Consider the following 17,190-nt stretch of genomic DNA (forward strand, 5'->3'; position numbering starts at 1 on the left):
CTTGGCGCCAAAATCTGGGGAAATTATAATGAAATTGCAACGAACCGAACTTTCGATACGAACATGAACATACTTTTCATACGTTCTATTACATTCGTGAAACGTTCGTTTATATTTGTTTATTTATGATCGTTTACATGTTAATAGGAAATTATTAAATATTATCTCGAAAAGTCATCTGCTTAACGTTTTATATTCATTTGAGTGTGTTCATTTATGTTTGTTTGTGTTCACTTGCATTTGTTCATTTAAGTTGTGTTTATCTTTGTTCAGCTATGTTCATGAACTGCTCGTTTAGAACTTAAACAAACGAACACAAACATGTTCACTTTTTAAATAAACGAACACGAACACAAAATGCGTGTTCGTGTTTCTGTTCGTTTAAAGTTAAATGAACGAGCACGAACATGCCCTTGTCCGTGTTCGTTCGGTTCATTTACAGACAGTGTAATTGAACACAGAACACCAAGATTGATGAGTCGAGGGACATGAGTTGTAAGATAAGCTATGGATTTATAAGTTGCTTTGTTTCATTGAGATGACGACTTGATGAGACGATAATAAAGAAACAATGTTTTGTGTTTAAACTTTAAAGCTCATGACCAAACAAGAGAAGCAAAAACGAAATTATGAAGATATGGTTATATTATATGAAAACAAAAATTGGTTATTAACGCTTTGGCATAGCAAGTCACAATTAAAATTGGTTTTTAAAGCTTTGACATGGTTGTCTTAACTAATTAGAGGTGAATGTATGTTGTTTTCCATCACCATGGACTATAGAAGGCTTTCATGTTCACTCTATAAGAAGGGGACTTGGGATTAGTTGATTCAATGGGTGAACTCTTGTATCGTGGACTAGGCAATGCTCTCTTCTTTCAAAAGATTATTTATGTTCTTGTTTATTATTTAGTCTCTTTACTTGTGAGTATGAATTCCCCATCCCAATACTAGGAAAGAACCTCATACCCTATATAAGTGACATATTGGCTAGCGAAGATGGTTCAGTCTTGGTAGATTCCTCACTCCTCATTGGCTTACCAGAAAAGAGCCCTTAGGGACAGGGTTTTAGCACCTCAAGCATATCTAGGGCATGTTTGGGATTCCTTATTTACACCTCCTTATACCTTATATAAGGAGTTTTTCATAAGTTACAAAATCCTAACTTATGAAAACTCATTTTCCTTCTTTAAAAAGTTTAATAAGTTATATTACCCAAACACTATTTTAATCTATAAAAGTAAATAAGTTATAAAGAGGTAAAAATAAGAAAACCCAACCCCCCCCCCCCCCCCCTATTAATGGGGAAAGATTATGAGCCTTCTATCTCTTACACTAAGGGAATCTATTATGAGCATTTTTCCCTGGTAATTTTTTTTATATTCACGATCAGCTCTACAAGACGGATACTTCTAATTTCCATGTTTATATGTGAGGGATATAGGTTAAGTGTCATTCCGCAATAGTATGAGCACAAAGATCCACTTTTGAAATTGAATACTCCTATAGTCGACCGATTGTCTTAAATACCTTTTTATATTTAACTAGTAAATGTACCCGCGTGTTGCGGCGGGCCAAGTCCGTACCATATTATGTGCACATTAGACCGTCTCTCCTTCCTTAGTAAGTTTGGTTTATACATATTACAGAGATAAAGGTTCTTTTCATAGATGGCTGCATAATTTCAAAGGATAAAGTATTTTCTAAAGCAACCACTTTGGTTAATTATAAAAGATAGATTGGTTTCCGAATGCTATAAGCAGCCACATTTGTTAATTACAAAAGAGGTCATTACTTTCATTGTTGTATTCCAAGGATGTCTTCATTGTATATGCTTACCAAAATGTCCTCATTGTATATGTTTATAACCAAAAATAAGCTTCTTTGTCGTAAGGGGCCCATTTTCCTTGTGATTTTGAGCTGCTCTAGAGTTTGTGTTTCTTGCTGCTCTTGTGTGCTTGCATTATGAAAGAAGTTGCATTTAGCATGTGTTTAGTTAAGGTGTATTTATGTGGTATAATACCTTTTCCTGGCTGAGTGGCGTTTTCCCTAGACTTTTTGCAGAGGTTATGTCCGTTATGGTAGCATTTGGTGCTTCTGCCATGCTGTTCACAGCCAATGAGCCTCCTAATTTATGTTAAAACTATAAAGACAAACTTGGAAAACTTAAGGCATGGCCCATATTAACACATCAAATCTGCTTCGTATGAATCCTAAAATCATAAAAAAATAATGAAAGGTAGAGTAGAATATCAACTAAATTACCATTAAAGAATGCCTTTGAGATGAATCATGATTGCAACCTGCAGTAAAAAAAAACTACTTAGTAGGAAAAAAAATGTTATTTTATTTAAAGATAATCGCATGCAATGTACCGTGGTGGGATCCTAATGCTTCAAGGCATATCTTTCAACAAAGTTGTAGCATCAAATAGTTGGTGCACTCCATTGCAGAACTAAAATCTTCTAAACGAAAACAAAAAGGTGTCACGTGCCATTCGACATTCAAAGACATTATCCATATAAACGCCCAAATTTATGTATACTAACAACACATATTAGGTTCATTCATTCATTTTGAAAGAAAAAGAAATCAATAACAGACATGTTCAAACTCGATGAGAAGAAATATTTATCATGTCTTAGATGATCCAAATCCCCATTCGAAAAACTGCATGCAATGTAACATTCAGATAAACATCATAGTTAGTTATATACCATCAATTTTACATACGAATTATGAAAACCCATTCGAATCAAAATATATTACATAAAAATTAACCCAAACATACTATTAGTCTAATTGAAATACTAACATATATATGAAATCGATGTAATACGAATAACATAGTTAAGCAAATCTACAGATAACATAAATGAAATCCAGGTTTAATACCTTTAACCCACAAATGATTTGATGTACTCGTTTGGAAATCAGGACAGCTTAATTGTTGTTAAATAAGCTGAAACACCATTTCGTCAAAAACTTGATAGGCAATGCAAAAGGGGATGATCACTTAGAAATCGAATAATTAACTTACTTCGAAAATCATCGTTTATGCAAATTTCTAGGGCTAAATCGAACAATTAACTTACTCTATATTATTTTGATTGGATTCGTTGACGGTTGAGTTCCATCAAGTGGATACTAAATCGGTAAAGACATTGACGAACAATGACTCAAAGTAGGCGTATGAATGATTTAGGTTATTTGCTCTGTGTGAGTTTGGGAAGAAAGAGAGTAGAAATAAAAGAAACAGACAAACGCACGTGATTAAATCTTGAAAGCTGGCAATATCATGCATAAACTTGTTGTACATCATGTTATAGAAGTACATTTAGCTACAGTGTATTATGTGAGTGTGGAAGCACTGGCTTTTTAAATATATATATATATATATATATATATATATAATAGTAATCACCCAATGTCATTGTATACCTCAAATTAAACTAATTACTTTTCTCCTAACAACTTATAACCCAACAAAATTGACTTAACTAATGGCTACATTTCCCTCACATTCAAAACTACTTCTATCTAGCTCTTATCTTCACTTTATTTTGTCCAAAAAGAGTAAGAGTATCACGGGTTAAATGAACATCCCATACCTAAAAGGTGCCCCGCATAGGTCTTCCTCAAAACGCCCCAATAACTAGAATTTTTTTTTGAAATAGGAAGAAGTTAAGGATAAAATGGTTTTTATGAGAGAGAAAAGTTGTATTAGGAAAATAGGAGATCCGTCATTTGAAATGATGCCTGTCAACAAACACGTAGGCCATGTCAGATCTTGTCTGGAGAGGTGGACGACTACTAGGTGTTCCGCCATTTGAAATTGTGGATGTCAATTTTGGTGATCCGCCAGTTTGACTGGCATGTCACAATTTCCAAAGTAGGCTACCCCTATATGTAAAAGTGTATTTTGATGGACATCTGTTATTTGAAATGGAAGATGTCATCTTGACATCCGTCATTTCAAATGCCGGATGTGAATAGTGTACTTTCTATCTGATTTGACCACACTAGTCATTTTTCTTTTTATTATTACTTATTTTCTAATATATAATAACGTTTTTTTAAATAACTTTATTATTTATTAGTTTTCTAAATATCATTATTTAGAAAAATACAAAATTTAATATTAAAAAGATTTTTTTATTAAAAACAGCAACCTGTGTAATTTTAATATTTTGATGGACATCCGCCGTTTGAAATGGAAGATGTCATCTTGACATCCGCCATTTCAAATGACGAGTGTGAATAATGTACTTTCTGGTTGATTTGACCACACACTACCTTTTTCTTTTTATTATTACTTATTTTCCTAAATTAACAAATAAAATGTTAATATTATATTTTTTCCTAAATAACTTTTTTTTAAATAGAAAGTTTTTTAACATTAAACGCTAATATATGTAATTCTAATAAAATACATTTTTTCTTTTTATTATTTATTAGTTTTCGAAATATCGTTATTTAAATAAAAAATTTAATATTAAAAAGATTTTTTTATTAAAAACACTACATGTGTAATTTTAATTTTTAATATTTGATGGACATCCACCATTTGAAATGAAAGATGTCATCTTTCGCCATTTCAAATGGCGGATGTGATTAGTGTACTTTATGGCTGATTTGTTCATACATTACCCTTTTCTTTTTATTATTACTTATTTTACTAAATAACTCTGTTTATAAAAATAATAAGTTTTAATATTAAGAAATATTTTTTAAATATTAAAAACACTAATTTTAAAAAATGCATGTTTTCTTTTTATTATTTATTATTTTTCGAATATTGCTACTGCCACGTACTGTTTTGATTGTATTATTTATTTTATATGTTTATAGAAAAAGCACGAGATATGTTACACATATAATAACCTAAAAGTTGTATTTGTAATACATTAACATTACAAACATATAATATTACACATATGATGAGCCACAATTAAACATAATTAAAAATAATTAAACACTAACTAAACATACTTTAATAACCTAAGAGTTGTGGTCTTCTGTTTCTGAATTATACTCTTGTAACATCACGAAAATATCGGGTCAAAAATATCAAAGTTCAAAAAGTCCAAGGATCAAAAAGTACAAGGATCAAAAATGAAAAATTCTGAATTCGAGGCCGATCGCGATACGCGACGTACTTGGGCGCAACGCCATCGCGTATCGTGATGGCGATGTCTGACAACCAGACACGTGGCATGCCATGTGTCAACACGTGGCACACCAGCTGACACGTGTCACCACGTGGCATAATGCCATGACGCTGTGACACGTGTCCTGCCACGTGTCACAACGTGGCATAAAGCTCGCCGCGGGCACCGCGTCCGCCACGTGGCAAACCTACATCATGACTCACCATAGCTACATCGCGATACGCGACGGCTCTGTCTGGACCCATCGCTTATCGCGACGGGTCTCCTGGCCAGCTTATAAATAGAGGACTCCACCCTTTCATTTTTCACACTCATTTTTCACACACATCTTTCTCTCTCTAGAATACACTCTAACATCTCTCTAAAAATATCTCGATAAACGTGTACCGACCACCTCGTTTTCCGTGACCATAAAACTCCGACATTTTACCTCGTATTCCGTGCCATTAAACCGACGACACACCGAAATACCGACGACCCGCCTCGAAGTATGTGCCGACCTGAGACGAACCAACGACTCGCCTCAAAGTGCGTGCCGACCCGAGGCAAACCGACGACCCGCCTCGAAGTGCGTGCCGACCCGAGGCAAACCGACGACCCGCCTCGAAGTGCGTGCCGACCCAAGACGAACCGACGACCCGCCTCGAAGTGCATGCCGACCCAAGATGACCCGACAACCCGCCCCGAAGTGCGTGCCGACGATACTTGAAGACAGGCGTGCCTCGTTTTGCGTGCCAAGGAGGTGTTGATCAAGATTCTCGATATACGTACAAGCATCGAAGTACTGCCCGTGAGTTTAGAAAATAAAAAACCAAACAAGGTAGGCATAATGCCCGAATAAAATATTAATAAAATAATAAAGGCTTAGATCCTAGTCAAAGAAATAGTCTATACCTCGAAAATATACAAAAGCAAAGAAATTATATAAAGAGAGAAATATATATATAACTATTGGTTATATATAAAACGAAATTATTATTTAAAAAGATTTTAGATAATAATAATAAAAGAAAAGAAATAAAAGAAAAATAAAATAATCTTTATTAATAAATAAAGATAGAAATATAAGTAAAAGAATATATATATATATATATATATATATATATGTATGTATGTATACGATTTGGAAACGTAAAGAAAACATGAAGGACTAAAGGTCCGAATATCAGAATAAGAGATATATGATTTGGACTATAGGTTCAAACATATTATAAAAGGAAAGGAAAAGATAAAGTAGAAAATAGTTATAGTTGATAATATTATTTATGTTATTATTCTTACGTAATAAGAGAAGAAAAGTATACGTTTCTTAATAAAGAAGAAACGTGGAATTTAAGAAAAAGAAATACAAGATAAACTAGAGGTTTATCTTATAAGGAAAAGAAAAGTAAATAAGTTAAAAGAAAAAGTTTTAACTTGAAAAAGAAAAGAAAGAAATAATATTTTAAACTAAAGGTTTAAAATAAAGAAAAGATGTTTTGAACTAAAGGTTCATAAAAAAATTAAAATCGAGGTAAAGATTTTACAAAAGAGACTAGAGGTCTTAAGTCGGATTGTATATCCGACTAACAAAAAGTTATACTCGTACTATAGGTGCGAGATAACAAAGAAGAGGGAAAGACCATCGGACAGTGTATTGAAGCTGATCCAAAAGAAAAGGCTATACTCGTACTATAGGTGCGAGGTAGTAACGGGAAAGACCCTCGGACGGTGTATTGAATCCGATCCAAATCGAAAAGGTGAATACGCCCCAAAGATTTAAAACTTGTTTTCAAATGAGTCAACGTGTTATATGAAAAACTTTACATGAGACTAAGTGTCTCTAAAACATTTATAAACAAGGGTATAAATACTGGCCTCAGGCTTTCTTGTACGTTTGTCTGGATCCTTTCATATGTGGTGGGCACACCACACCTGGTCACAATTATGCTCGCCTGCGGGGAGTATGACCTTGTGTACTCGTATAGGCACTCAACTAGTCGAACGCTATGGTGTTTCGCGGGAGGAACCGAGTATGGAGACTTAAGTTTATAAATTGTATTGTTTTAACTTGATTATTTCCAAGCCACGTTGGGCCGAGACTTACGTAGTCTCGAGGGGTGATTAAGTATAGAAATTATTTTTTAGCGTCAGCGTGTTCACCAGCATATCGCTGACGTATTTTTTTTTACATTTAAGGAAATTAAAGTATCAAGAATTGGAGCCATTCATGAAGTGGATGTTTGCAAGGTAGAGATGGCTCATTGTTATAAATTATTAAAACAACAAGATTAAACAAAGATTTATAAATAAAAATGCTTGGGTATTTATTACTCGAAAAGATTTTCAAAACAAAAGAAAATATATTTCAATGGTTTCAAAAGTATATAAATATTTTATAATAAATATTTTTAAAAGTCTTCCGCTAAAAACGAACTCTGATACATTTACAAAACAGGTACCAACTGTTGGTCACACGCCTAGGCCGTAAGTTGGGGTGTGACAACTCTTGACTTTCCAATAACTCTTAATAAGCTTGAAATTCTATTTCAACGGAATATTCTTCAAAATCGGATCCTTCAAAAGGCCTTTCTAGTCCATCATCTTCTTCAACAAATTGACGATTTGGTTGTTTAAGTGGAGGGTTAGTGTTTGGTTGTTGAAGTGGTTGGTTATGGTTTGGTTGTTGCATGGGTTGGTTATGGTTTGGTTGTTGCATGGGTTGGTTACGTCATGGTTTTTGCATACTACGACGACGGTGATGGTGATGGTGACTGTGTCGTTGATTGGGCGTGTGACGGCTTGGTTGTTGAACATTTTGGGGGCGGTGATTATGATGGTTAGGCTCTTCAACATTGATGTGAAAATAAAAATGTAGGTGAATGTTGTGTTCACGATTTGCCATTCTAACAAATTGATGTGAAAATAAAAATGTAGGTGAATGTTGTGTTCACGATTTGTCATTCCAACAAATTGATGTTAAAGAAAAAAAGGGAAGGTGAGTACAAATTGATGTTAAAGCAAAAAATAAAAATTTACTTCTTCCCGTGATAAGTGAAAAAAAGGGAAGGTGAGTACATATAGATGGAGTGGTTAGATGTTTAGTAGACGACGACAACAACAACAACAACAATAATAATAATAATAATAGTAATAGTAATAATAATAATAATAATAACTAGAACATCCCAACATTAAATGACTACATACTGCGTCTGGCATACAGTTCGTCCGCCATAAAACGTCTGAACCTCAACACGCATCTTGTAAATTTACTTCTTCCCATGACAATGACCTAGACTTAACCAACCTACGCAATAACATACAAATTACAACACCTGAATCGGGACCAATGTGACCACCATTAGAAGGCCACACCATTTCCCCAGACACCGTCAGTTCATTAACCTCTTCTATGCCTGAATGTTTCCAATATGGTATATGCCCTAGAAACCATATGAAGAATGACTCAAATTCCACAAAAATTTGGTGAACTAATCGATGAATGCATGATGAACTTCTAGTGTCACGATCACATGTATTTGGGCGACATTCATAAGGTACCAATAGATGAACTTCCAGTGTCACCATACAAATTTTAAAAAGACACCAATTTTCATCGTCGATAGATAAAGGTATGTATACCTGCCAAAATCGAGTAAAAGTTGTATATTTGGTGTATAGAAAAAAAATTTAATTAAAATATGCTACCGTGTCAACCTCCCACAAAGGAGGGTATAGTTCGTTTGTCCCGTCACCATATTGTTGAACATCATATGACCCATCAACAATCAGTTTTGAAAAGTCACATGGGAGTATTATCCAACGATCATGGCCCGGTGACTCCGCCGTTCTTCGTATTTCTTCTTTCCGCCAAAACATTAGTTTCTTTGTCTAGGCCCGAACATGCTATAACAATGAATTAAACAAACATTGATAGTATTTGATGCACATCAACATTCTTTGCATAAAATTTATGAATATTACTTACAATTGACCCTAAATGACAGTTTCCACGAAACCCTAGGAGAGTACCCCAAAAATCTTGGTCAAGTGGTGTAAGACCCATATAATGAATCCTACAAAATGTGGCATCTCCATTATATAAAAACTGCACAACATTTCGAGATCATTGTTGACGCACCTGCAAAAGCCAACCGTGGTTGTCTATTGGTGAGGGAATGTTGTCGGCCGCCACGTGTGAACTAGAAGATGACGTGTTGTGTTGCCTTGCATTTGGTTTGCCTCTTCCTTTTCCTCTATTAAGTGGCATCTTAATTGTGTTTGATGATGGAGATACATTCTTGTATTTATAGTATATAAATATGATGTGCTTCTACATTTTATATTTATTACATATTTAATTTAATTTACACTAGTATTAGTAAAAACTTGTTTTATTTTGTGTATATATATGTTATTGTTAGATAAGTATAAATATGCTTCATCCTCTTACACAAATTCACCCTTCACATTTGTTAGCATCCTCAACACATAAATATAAAAATGTACTATGATCCTAGTACACCTCCAGAGGATGTGTTAGAAAACCTTTGATATTTCGGACCAAATAATCCCCCGGTTGAAGTTCCAGCTAACAATATGGTAGTACCTCCAAATCACCCAGAAATACCTGCTATAGATTTGGTTGAACCTGTTAACCCTCTTAATGTTTACCCAGATGGTGAAGATGATAATCTGCCACTGTTAGATGAATATCCACCTCTTTCTCCTCCTCCTTTTCGTCGCACGCAAGAAGTGCTAGATTGGGCGGAAGGGTGCGAAACTGACCCCGGAAAGGAGTACGAACCACCGCTACACTCCCCCTACCCTCCCTTAACACAAGCAGTACCAGATGGTTATGACTCTGAACCCGACCCATTTTATGATACATGATATGAATTTTGATGATTCTTGGGACTACTTCTCGTGGAGGCCAAAATGAGTGATGCAATTATGTTTTATGTTTACATTTTAATTTTTATTATCTTTTATGTTAAGTTTAGGTTGAATGATGAATTTACGGTTCATGTTAAATTATGTAGAAGTATCTGTTTTTTATGATGTATAATATTGGTTTAATGTTTACTAAATGGCGTTTTTTTAGAAAGTTTGGTTGTAATTATTGATTGAGACACGCTGTATTTTTACCATGTTTTTTTCTTGACCGACATTTATCACGTATGTGCTTTTCAAAGAAACTGACCGTGTCCAAAACAAATTTCGTAGCAACATATTGTAGGTGGTCAAAGTGGGCGGTTTGAGATCTTCAAAGCTGTGAGAAAAAAACTTTTTGAAAACATTGTTTTTAGAATCCACATTACTACTATACCTTGTCTATATATAACAACCACATTACTCACCACACACCATCCATATCCCCTTCCATCCACTTCCTCATCACCTCTAACTCTAATAAAATAAAAATGGCTAACTGATACAATTCTTAACCAATTGAGAAAATATCAAGTTGGATAGATAACAAATGGAGGCGTCGAAAGAGTCAGTCTGGTTCTTCGTCTTACGAGACGCAAGACTAAGACGTAAACGTACATAAAAAACGACCGCAACGCACGCAAGCCTATGAATATATGCCACGAAGACAAAGTACTCACCAAAATACTTCACACACATGGGCGATTCCAGACGATGAGTCTGATAACTGGTCAAAAGATGTTGTCGAATTCTACAATAATGGGGACGCCCCGTATGTTATTCAACTGTTTTCTTTACACCATTACAACTTGAAAATCGGTTTTGGGGAACCCTACTCGGTGTTCTCGGTCAAGGTTACCTCACAGAAACTGTACGAGTTGTATAAGTTTAGTTTTTTCTATTTATTTAACATGAAAAAAAATACTTACTTTATTAATATTATTATGTTGCAGCATATTCAAGGTTGGGTTGGTAGAATGATGAATTGGAGACGTAGACAACTACAAGATATTCGGCCGTTAGTCATGCGTTGGACGATTCTGCCACCTCAGTTTTACAATGACCTAGTAGACTCGTGTTGCAAGAATGCATTACCAATGCTAATGGAAAGTTCAATCCTTTTCCTTCTTTCCTGGATGTAGAAAAGGTCTTTTTTCCATTTTGTTATGGAAATAACAAATGGATACTTGTTCGTGTTGAGCTCCAGACACAAGAATTGATTATGTACTGTGTTGAAAATGTATATGGCAATAACTATAGAGAGTTGGTTCACCCTATTATTACAAGGATCAAAGTATACTTCACAGCTTTGTTGGTGAACATCGGCAACTGGAAAAGACTGGTCACGGGCAAACCCATTAATCCAACAGGAGATTTTAAAAGTGCATGTGTGTCATGCCGGCGATTTATGGCTGATAACTTTTACTTTTGGCGTTGTTTACCTCGTCCATGTTAGGATTGTTCATTATTACCATGTGTGTTTTTTTATTGTTGTATTTCAAATATTTTTATCCCAATTATTAAACTTTAATGTTGTTGTGTTAATGAAATTAGGAATAAATCTAAATTCCTCTCAAAAACCTTTTAATTCTAAAAAAATATTATATTCAACCCATGTAAGTTTACTTTTGTGTTTGGAGAGTTAGATGGGCCAAGTTTGAAAAAAGTTATTGAAACATAGATAAATTTTCGAGTTTTACGCCTGCTAGACTTTACCTTCTCACCTTCAAGTTTTGAATTCTTCTTTATTCACTAAACATAAAACCTAACCACACACAGCTAGAAGCCTCTCCTCGCCTACCCCCGATTGGCATTGAATTCGGTCTGTCTCTTAAGTAAACAGGTACGTTGAATTCGGTCCCTCCCCCTGCTACGCCAATCACTCATACCAGATACACTGAGCCTTAATTTACATCCTGGTCCAACAAATGATGAACTACTGTTTCTTAAAAAAAATCATCGCGCATTTTCTCTGTTTAAAGGGACTTTAGATAGTCAGGCACCTTACGACCTAGACTCGGTAATTAGAGATTTTGGTCACTCTTTAATAAAAGTGCAATCCTTGATGGCGTTGAAAATTGCATGCGTCTTGCCGGGTTTAGTGGTGTGCTGGATTGTAGGTATAAGCAACTTGACCATGGATTGATAATCGCTTAGGTCGAGAGATGGAGACCCGAGACAAATAATTTTCACCTACCGGTAACAATGACGTTACAAGACGTTAATGTCTTATTTGGGTTATCGGTAGATGGTGCGGTTATATCGGGGAAGGAAACACCGATACAAGTAGAACAATGTTCCTATCTATGCCAACAATTATTAGGAATTAAACCCGTAAACAGGGATTTTTCGGGTAATTGTATAAAGACATCAATTCTTTTAGAAAAAATGTTGACACCATTAGGGACAAACGCAACTGATATACAATGCGAACGACATGCACGATGTATAATTCTTTATTTATGTGGCATGACTTTGTTTGCTGATAGCACAAGTCATACGGTGTCTCATCATTTTTTAAATCACCTAGTTGATTTCAACGAATGTGGAACATTGAGTTGGGATAGCGTTGTGCTAGCATGCCTCTACCAAAACTTATCTTAAGCAACAAACCCATCAGCTACTGAGATATATGATCCGGTATATCTTTTGTAACATCGTGAAAATATCGGGTTCAAATTATCAAGTTTCCAAAGATAAAGGACCAAAAATGTCAAAATCCAAACATTGGGTTAAAAATGAAAATTCTGTTTTCCTGACCCATCGTGATACGCGATGGATCAGAAGAGAGACCCATCGCGTATCGCGATGGGTTGTCTGACACGTAAACACATGGCTTGCCACGTGTCCACATGTGGCACAACGGTCGCCACGTGGGATAATGCCTGCCATGTGTCGCCACGTGGCAGATCTACGTGGTGACTGGCCAAGCCTAAATCGCGATACGCGATGGGCTTAGCCGAAGGGCCATCGTGTATCGCGATGGGCCTCTGATTTTGCCTATAAATAGTGAGCTACGGATTCATGCTTCTCACACCTCAAATCACACACACAAATCTCTCTCTAACATCTCTTTAGAATCCCAGAATCATACCCTCGATTACCTCGAAGTTCGTGCCTCGATTCCTCGATTTCCGTGCTCGTTTCATCGTAGTTCGTGCCACTTTCCACCGACGACCCAATCAAGAAGGAGATTGCCATCCCCGACATCATGACGACTAGCCTCGTAAAGCGTGTCGACGAGTGGTGAAGTATTGGTGTACATCGTTTTGCGTGCCAAGGAAAGAGTGACGAGAAGAAGCGTTTGAGCAAGAAGATAAAGAAAGTGAAGCGGCTTTGAGGTGCTGCTCGAGTGTTTAGGGTATTCTTAAGCCATCGAAGGTAGGCGTAATGCCCGAATAAAATAATAATAAAATATTATAACGGCTTAAACCTTAAGTCGAGTTTTTACTTGATACCTCGATAAAATAAAAGAAAATATAACAAAGAAAAGAAAAGAAATTATGAATAATTATATATATGTGTGTGATTATATATATATATATACACGTGATTCTTTGTTATAAAATATTATTTAAGTAATAATAACTATTCTTAAATAATAAAAGAAAGAAAAGAATACGTTTCTTAGAGAAGAAGAAATGTAGGGTTTTTTATGAAATAAACTAAAGGTTATTAAAAGAAAGACTTTTAATTTATAAAAGAAAAGAATACTTTTTAACTAAAGGTTTTAAAGTAAAGAAAAGAGATTTGAACTAAAGGTTCACATAATCGAGGTAAAGATTATAAAAGACTAAAGATCTTAAGCCAGATTGTATATCCGACTAACAAAAGGTTATACTCGTACTATAGGTGCGAGATAGCAACGGAAAAGACTCTCGGACGGTGTTTGAAGCCGATCCAAATCAAATGTAAAACCCCGTCTCCTGGTGGTCCCACAGTTGGTACTCATACACGATATTTACAAAAATACCTAACTTAAAACAACTCGTTCCATTAAAATAACCAATTCAGAGTATATGTTCAGCGGAAAACATAATTTATAACACAAATTTCCAAAATCAGATTAAAATGTATTTAATAAAACATTAAAAGAGGATGTTTAATATTATTAAAGCTTCCGACTAAGTATGTCTTCAACCGACCGGGTAGTCTCGAGCACGTCCAAGCGGTAAGCATCCTTCCCTTACCAGAAACTCACACTAACATGTACACAAAGTCAGCTTAAGCTGAGTGAGTTCAAGTTTACATAAATGACATCATTAAATATAATAATAAAAAAAATCTTGTATTCCTATCATTAGAAACCACCGTAAGCTACGGTAGCTTCTGCAGAAAAATCATGTCAGCAATAATAATAGGTAATCATCCTTATGTGAAAACATCTCTATACAAGCTTTCCTATATATATATATATATATAACATTCAATAATAACATTCAGGGCCGAGAAAACGTACAACCCCAACACGTAACATTCCATCAACGCGTGCAAACACAAAGTAGGCATGCGTAACATCCGTAATCGATAACGACCACATCATTCGCCAATTATTGGCCATTCAATAATATATATACATACACATCCATACATCATTCAATATTATCATTTCAATGCCTATCCTATATAAATAAGCCTATGCAAAGTAATTTAAACGGTTCTTCAAGCAAAATCATTTAAGTGTACATGCTAGCCCAAAAACTTAAAAAGAGTTAAAAGGGGCATCATGAACTCACTTTACACAAGGCACGAATTCACCACGAGCTAGAGACTCCCTAAGTATCCCCACAACTCAAACGTCTGTCAGTTTATAAACAATCATTACTAAAGGACTCGTTTGTCCTACGGGACGTTCTAACACGGTTCGAGTACCTAAGGCCTCGACCTCATCAAACTCATTCATAACATCTCCCGGGCCTTACATATACCCACACGATTCTTAGATACTCCCGGGAACAAAGAATTCCCAATTTGCCCTTGAAAGCACTATGTGATACTAACACGCGCATTTAAGAGTTGGTTAGGCTATTAACATCCAACTCAGCCCCATGTGGACCCAATATGATGAATTCATAGTCAACAAGTCCACACGACGCTACACGAGTCAAATGGGTCGGTAACTCGCAAGTACAAAGCACCAATTATTCAATAAACGCGAATTCACGTTGTACCGACCCGTTTGAGTAACCGACAACCAATTCAGTCCCATCACCTTTAAAATCAATTTCTTACAGTCCATTAATCATACCGAGACTATAACATTCGAATTGGTTGTTAGTTCCCTCAAACAACGCGCTAGACATCACAATTCACAAACTAGTCAACCGAATATTAGTTTTCAATCTACAACTAGTTGACCAATCAAACGAACATCAACAGACATAATCTTAAAGTATGTTATACTAGACATACCTAGGAAGATTATGGAGTGAAAACCTCAATCACCTCAGCCCCGAAACTGCTCAAATAGACAGCCACCCGGTGAGATTAAAACAAGCAGTTTACGATCAATACGCGAGGCATAAAGATGGTTTATGGTGTATAGTACTAGAGAGTACATGAGACTAACCTTGGATTGAATCTTTGTGCTCTAATTATGGCTGCAAGGAAAGAAAAATGATGTGATGAGCTGCTCCTAGTTGCCCGATCAATTAAAAAAGGAAAAAGGAGGAGTAGGTGGGGAACAAGATGAGTGGAAGAGTTGTTGAATCATGGAGGAGTTGTTCTTCTCGCTGACTGGTTGATTAGGTAGAGAAGAAAGGAAGGAGAGCAGGTGAAAGACAAGGGCATGTGAGTGGTTGAATGATTCAACAAGAATCATTCGTATATAAAATCCAATTTTACACAATAGCCCCTCCTAATCAAAGAATATGGCAACTTGAGAGGAAAAATAAATGATTTAACGAACCAGGATAACGAGAAGGAAATTAATGGGTGTTACATCAAAGAATGAAAGCAAGCCTTGATCGACTTGGGTGGAGGCGAGGATGAGGCTAAAGGTATGATGGTTGATGCAGGTGAAGCAGGGACGAGCGGTGTGAAGGGTCAGGATGAAGCTGAAGGAGGAAATGAGGCAATGGTGGAGGTGGAAGCAAACGCATGAACGGGCGATGAAGGATACAGAAGACAAGGCCCAAGCCCATTTTATTTTGCTTTTATGATGTTTTTATGAAAAATTACTATGGTATGTAATAAACAGTAGCAACTAGGGTAAAGGATGCATGATCCTTAAGACAATTTGCGGGGGTGACAAAGGTGGAGGGATCCTCTGTTTGTGGGGATGAAGCCTTTGTTGCCCCTGTCTTTTAATTTTCCTGCACTTATGAACTGTTAGTAGTACTCACTTAACCCGGATGGATGGTCCATCTTTTTCATTGTGAAGTCCGGGTTAAGGATTTTGAATAAGTCCTAGCAGCTTATTTTAATTAATATAAATCTTTTAACTACTTGCCTGTTGTTTATTTCTAAAAGTTTATTAGATATAACTTTAGCATTATTGATACTTCTGAAAAAATATTCTTAAGTAAAAGATTTCAGGATAAAAGATCCTTATGAAAATAACTTAGGATAGAATATCCTTAAAGAACAAACAATAGGATAAGGTATCCTTAAGAGATGATTAACATTATACAAAAGAATATCCATAAAGGACAAATTTCAGGATAAAGTATCCTTAAAAACAGGTAAAAAATTTTAGTAATAAAATATCTTCAAAGGAGTAACCTTCTAACTTGAAATATCCCAAATTATTGCAACTAAGATAATACATAAATTCATTAACAGAGACCATACCAGAAGGTCTAGGTAGACCTACGTTACCATAAGTACTGAACTCTCAATGATCCTTGAAGGAATAACTTTAGGATTCTGGATCCTTAGAATTTTGATCCTCATAATGAACTTAGAAAATCTGTTGCAAACGACTCATAGTGTTAGTGGGATTAAACCCATTAAGCTGGTACAAGCCCAAATAATAAACTGGGGACAAGCCCGTGCATCTGGGGACAAGCCCGTGTAATCTGGGGACAAGCCCATGACTGGGGACAAGCCCAAACTGGGGACAAGCCCAAAACTGGGGACAAGCCCAAATACGGATGTTAACTGG

The 17,190-nt window shown here is 35.7% G+C and overlaps 1 long non-coding RNA gene across 1 annotated transcript; it reads right to left on the reverse strand.

Annotated features, from left to right (window-relative positions):
- Positions 1 to 14,814: 14,814 nt before the first annotated feature.
- On the reverse strand, positions 14,815 to 15,872 carry LOC143634231 (uncharacterized). Its single transcript, XR_013153813.1, has 3 exons — positions 15,655 to 15,872; positions 15,498 to 15,543; positions 14,815 to 14,885 (listed from the first exon to the last, which is right to left on the reverse strand). It is a non-coding gene; the product is annotated as an uncharacterized LOC143634231 (long non-coding RNA).
- Positions 15,873 to 17,190: the final 1,318 nt, after the last annotated feature.

This window comes from Bidens hawaiensis, unplaced genomic scaffold (genome assembly GCF_021521415.1).
Source record: "Bidens hawaiensis isolate Kalapana, Puna unplaced genomic scaffold, B.hawaiensis_p1.1 tig00007035_1, whole genome shotgun sequence".
NCBI classification, from domain to species: Eukaryota; Viridiplantae; Streptophyta; class Magnoliopsida; order Asterales; family Asteraceae; genus Bidens; species Bidens hawaiensis.